The 6327-nt window shown below is 35.5% G+C and overlaps 1 long non-coding RNA gene across 2 annotated transcripts; it reads right to left on the bottom strand.

The window, feature by feature from the left end:
* Positions 1–3484: 3484 nt before the first annotated feature.
* On the bottom strand, positions 3485–5879 carry LOC140226314 (uncharacterized). Of its 2 annotated transcripts, none has more exons than XR_011900926.1 (3): positions 5312–5879; positions 4219–4432; positions 3485–3778 (listed from the first exon to the last, which is right to left on the bottom strand). It is a non-coding gene; the product is annotated as an uncharacterized lncRNA (long non-coding RNA). The 2 variants fall into 2 exon arrangements; XR_011900927.1 differs by having other exon boundaries at positions 3485–3775.
* Positions 5880–6327: the final 448 nt, after the last annotated feature.

Raw genomic sequence — 6327 nt, 5'->3', positions numbered from 1 at the left:
TCAGAATGGGTGTGGACGAGTTCACGCAACTCCATCACCTCATCAGTGACGACATAGAGAAGCAATCCACCACTTTCCGAGCGGCAATATCTTCCCTCGAGAGAATGGCAATTTACCTCAGGTGAGACTGATGAACTATTTTAAAAAGATGCTCCATCCACCTTCGTAGATAATTAATGAATGTTACACTTTTTGATTAACAAGATTAAAATATATATCTACTGACACTGTAGTATTTTGTGTTCTATGTTTCATACACGTGCAGGCACACACACACACACACACACACTCACACACACACACACACATACGCACATATACACACACATACACACGAACACACGCTCATACACATACACGCACATTCGTTTCATCGCTGGATATGGGCACAGTTGCTAACAGATCATGATGAACACCAACATTCTATATGTCACGGGATTGCAATCATTGGAAACCTGTGACGCACAAGTCAAATCGTTCTGTGCGAGCTTGAAACATCATTGGAGATGAGAAATTGATAAGACTGACTTTATCAATTCATCACATTTTCGGTTTCTACGTTAATTATTTTAATCTCCCTAAAACATACAAACAAACAAACAAACAAGCAAACACTGATCGTTATGAGATCAACTCAGATCACATTACACTTCAGAGTAAAATTCATAAACAAAACGAAAGAAATGCAATTTTAAATTTTCACAGAATAGGCCTATATTTTAATGTTAGTTGAAACGGTATAAAATCACCAAATACATTTACAGGTTAGATTCAACAGTGGCACTGAGTCTGATTCTAGTGGGACATTGAATTTTGATAGTCCTATATACAAGTACATGTATTTTCTTTTCCTATATATACAATCGTCATTAGCTATAAAACCGGTTCTCCAACAATGCCAACTCACAAACATGCGTGTACAATTAGACATTGCTTTGTCAGGAATGAGTCTGATTCTAGTGGGACATTGAATTTTGATAGTCCTATATACAAGTACATGTATTTTCTTTTCCTATATATACAATCGTCATTAGCTATAAAACCGGTTCTCCAACAATGTCAACTCACAAACATGCGTGTACAATTAGACATTGCTTTGTCAGGAATCCCAAAGTGACATGAGGAAAAAAGAAAGGCTGTGATGAGGTCTTGTATGAAAATATACAATGCTACTGTAATCAAGTAACCAGTTATCAGGCAAGCACATATCAATGCGTTTGTTCAAAGTAAGCTGAGTTAGAGATGATGTCATCTGAAGAATCTTACTTTGGAGGTTTTTAAGGGTGGAGCTTAGCAGATTAGACGAAATGATTGAAAAATAACATAAAATATATGACACAAATTTATACCGCAAAGTCATAATTCATGTGAAGTAATGTTAATACCGATCAATAGAAGTCAACATGCATTTGGATTTAAGGGAACCTATAAGCCACTCTGGACTGGAAAGATTGCTTTTAATAGAGCAAAATACTCGAATAACACCGCCTTTTGTTACACACACCTCATTGACCTGTGTTAAATAATTATCACTTGTAAACAGGCAAGAAAAAGCATCAATATTTGATACCTAATTTCATTAATTCAACTATAAATTATGATTGAATATAAACGTTAGCTTTGCAACCAAACAACATCCAAGAAAATTATGCACTCGTCAGGTTTCCGCTGTGCGAATTTGAGCAACATTTGTTACGGTTTTTTTATAGTAATTAACGATCAAAAGAGGGAAATGTTTTTTGTAACACGTAGTACAATGATTTAAATTTCAAAAATACAAAATACAAAAGAGCAAATCTGAAAGTTTTGACACACTATTGTCTGAAGTGGACAATGTAGTGCCCACAAATGCAGTAACGTTCACAAATGTAGTAGTATTAAAGAATGTAGAAAAAAACACACACATAATTGAGGTAAAACTTTGTTCACCAATTTGGTAACGTCAGCGTTCACAAATGAAGTAAACATTATGTTCACAAATACAGTAATACAATAGGTAATGCATTTGTGAAAAAAGTGTCACAACATTTTTTAACTTTTCTTTTTGGTCAATTACTTCATTTGTGAGCAAAGTTTTACTACATTGTGGGTTTTTACTACATTTGTGAACTTTTGACAAATAGTAATATTATTGCTATTTTATGAATCTCATTTCATGGCATTTTATTTTGGTTACGTGTTGAATCACATCTTTGATAGTTAAAATATTTTCTACCCTCTACAAATATTTCTGACGTTTTGTAGGCTTCCCCACTGTTCAGCTTTTCTTTGACAATTCTGTTTCTTGATTCCATTACTTTTTTCATGACAATTAGAGATCTATCAGGAAGAGAACTGATATCAGTGCCTACAGATTCTTCCACATGAAAATCTTCTGGCTTTGCACTGACATCCATCTTCCACTCCTTCAACAGCCTCCATGGGCAGTAGTTTCCAAATTTGCAATGAAAAGACAATAAATGGAATACATACTGGAACATTTTAGACTATATGTCTACTGTTTCTTTTATATTTGAATAAGGTCCTCCCGATGTGATCAAAATTAGTGACTGGTAGTGAATACCTGATGGTCAATTTATGTGAACATGTGTTGAAATTATTGAAAGCATGCAGAAAATATGTAACACTGAAGATGAAACAATAACCAGAAAATATTACAAACTTGATCACGCATCAAGTCTATATTTGTACAATGTATTATGAGCAAAAAATTCATCAATAATTCCCTTTCTTTCTTTACAAGAAACATGTAGTTTGCCTAAATTCTTTTTATTTTATTAAAGTTGGTCAACAGTTAGTGTACTAGATATGATAATGTAAATACAACCAGATGTATACCCACAAGACTAGTAGGCAGTATAGAATATATACGGCATATGAATATGCTGTACTTCCATTACACTTCACAAACTTTTTCTATTGCTCTCCTGTGTCCGATTACCATCAAAATCGGTTCTTCAATGTCTGACAGGGACAGTGCTTTCTCGAGATTTAACAGTTCTCCATCATCCAGCGAGGTTCAGTATTCTTTGTAATCTGAAATAAGAAAAATAAAGGAGTGGAGGACTTAGTCTGCTTTCAAATTGAAATCGGGTACACATAATGCAAGGACAACAAATACATAATCTAATGAAACTGCTAAGTCTGGTTGAATAATTGTTACTTCGTTTACTGGATTTTTTTTAAACTATTGTTTGCAGAAGAAAAACTATTTTCTTTGAATTTCACAGATTGCCTGCCACAAACTTTTTGTACAAGAGTGAAGGATAAAAGAAAATAGAAAAAAAAAGTATAATCAAAGTATTTATCGCATGTTTAAATTATTTTACATTTGTCATTGGAAAATTAAGTTTCGGCTCATAAATGCTTTCTTAGGAATTCACATTAACATACACACAGAAAATGCACTTGTACAAAGCCCTGAACTTCTTAACTCCAGTTGAATTACGTTCGGTTTCAAAGGTAACATTGTTACAATGTAACAATGCGGACACTACAGTTGTTTGTAGAGGCTATGCTTCTGTTGCTGCTGCTGCTTCTAGCAGTGTTGCTGATGTTCCTGGAAGTGCAGATGCTAAAGTTGCAAGTAGAGGCTCTGCTGCTACAGTGGTAAGTAGAGACTCAGTTGCTACAGTTGTAAGTAGAGGCTCAGCTGCTAGGGCTGTATGTACAGGCTCTGCTGCTGCTGCTGCAAGCGGTGCTGCTGATGTTTCTGGGGATTCAGCTGTTACAAATCGATGTTGAGGCTCTGCTACTGCTGTCACAAGTAACGATACTGCTGGGGAAGTTTTAAGGAATGCATCAATGAACAAATTATGTGAGCATCCTGAGGGTAGAATCTACAAGATTTATACTAGATATACTTACAAACTATCATGGGCACTAGAATATACTTATCAGGAATTGATTTTGTTTTGGACTGAGAAGAGACATTGACATGATAAGTAATAATCAATATCAGACTTTTAAAGAAAGCAAGTGGAAAGTTAACAATCTTCAGCATCCTACATTCATTACAAACTACAATATAATTACAACATTCATTTTATTCATTACACAGAATTGAATATTTATATTCAAATGGTAATGCAATGAAAGTACATTGTACCTACATGATACTATGCATAAAAATCTCTACATATTTTAAAATGAATAGAAACAATTTTCTTGATACAGTTATTGATCTACAACAAATCAGTAACTATGTATTCAAATTACCTCAGGCAGAAAGAGGAATGGCCTCATCATCTGACATTCTACGTCCATCCATGGGCATGTTGAAGACTTGAAGCACCCTCCCTTTCCACCAGCCATTTTCACTTCTCATATGTACGCAGGAACCTCGTTTGCAGTTCGGTCCGTTGAGCATGATGGAGGTCACTCGAGCTGACAGGATTCATAGAACCATCCCTCCTCCACTTGACAAGAACATCTATGCCCACGGTGGTTCAAATAACACAAAAACTTGTATGGACAATTTCAGCAAGAAATTTGACAGTTGTGTCATACACTATGTAATAAAACATTACATGTACTTGCAGGTTTGAAAAAAAAAATGTGAAGAAGAGTATTTCTCAGAGTTAAGCACAATTTCAGAAGAAAAAACAAATAACATTCTTCACAGGCAATCAACTACAACACTATGTCAGACAAAATGAAAATAGCTACAGCATACCTATTTGAACTGCAAATTGTCATCAAAGTCTGCTGATCTCTGAAGAGCACAGTAATTCAGGTGCAATTGGTTTGAGCTTTTACACCTTGGAGTTGGCAAAGGTAAATAATGATAACTGATACACATTATTTGATTAGAAATGTGATGTTTTTCACGTAAAAACATAACAATCTTATAGACAGACTTGTGCTTGCATTTTTCTCTTTTTCTGGTTACAATCTTTTACTACATTAAGTAGCATTCAACATTGATAAAATGAAACAATTACAGTAAGGCCATTAAAAACTTGGCCCAAGTATGCTCGGGCAGGTGTCTAGGGAAGAGCTTGTAATATCAACATCAGCCTGTCATCACCAGGTTAATATCTACATAAGATACTTGACAGTAAAGTTAGATAAGATCCACATTTAACAATAAATGTACAAGTATTACATTCCAGATCATATCAAAACAGTGATTTCTGTCAAATGACATGATATAGTCCAATCATCTGTTCCACTGACAGTAATGATAACCTATTCCATTCACCTACATACTACTATGCAAACAAAGAAATGTTTGTGAATACCTGGTACCCGGTACACTGTATGATCCACAAGTACCGGTAATCACTTATGTATTATGAATCAAACTTACCATTATAGGCAGAAGGAAAAACATCCTCATCACCACCACTCTCTGCAGTTGTACGTAGAGGCTATAGTCTGCTGCTACAGTCTGACAGTCTCAGCTGCTACAGTTGTCAAGTTAGGGTCATGCTGCCACAAATGTACAGTTTTACGGTACCGGGTACCATGCACAGAGGCTCTGTTGTTACAGTACCGTAGTACGTAGAGGCTCTGCCGCTACAAATGTATGCAGAAGTTCAGCTGCTACGGTCGCACTTTATAGGCTCTGCTCATGCTGCTGTTGCGTCGAGAGGTGCTGCTGATGTTCCTGGGATGTTAGCTGCTACAGTTGTTATGGTAGCGGTGCTGCCTTTGTTTGTGGGGACTCGGCTCCTGCTTGTAGTGGTGCTGCTCCGAGAATTATCCCCTAGATATAAATCAGGAAAATTATGTCTGTGTTATAAATCAGGGCACAAATAGGATAATTTATATAAAATACAAATCCCTTTCTGGATATAGGCTTATAAATACATGTACATACATGTATATGAGTGTTAAACAAACTGTGAGCTGGTACCAGTAATCAACTTCGTTTAATTTTTCTGAAAGTTCACTGATTTGTGTACCTGGTAAAAGTTACCGGTAATCAAAATAAGTACCGGTAAATATAACCTAACGTTAGATCTAGAGCCTATAAATTTACTGTTTATGCAAGATTTATATTTAGACAGTAATGGCCAGAGTAGCTTTCCTTATATGCCTAATAGAAGCTATGTAACTATAACACTTAACACAATTGAACACTAAACAGTCTCTTCATGCAATCTCATTCTTACTTAAAATATCTTCTCTTTTCTTTTAACGTGACAACATGAATCTTTATTTAAAACAATAATGAATTACTTCTACAGAGGGTCTTCTTACAGTTCTACCTGGGTATTGGCAATTGCTACCGTAGCTAGCCTACACTATATTTTTCTAGTTATGAAATTCTACGATACTTAAGGGTTTTTTTAATGCATCAAGGTTGTATGGGAGGCTTGC

This window comes from Diadema setosum, chromosome 3, assembly GCF_964275005.1.
Source record: "Diadema setosum chromosome 3, eeDiaSeto1, whole genome shotgun sequence".
NCBI classification, from domain to species: Eukaryota; Metazoa; Echinodermata; class Echinoidea; order Diadematoida; family Diadematidae; genus Diadema; species Diadema setosum.
This window is presented reverse-complemented; position numbering and strand designations above follow the sequence as displayed.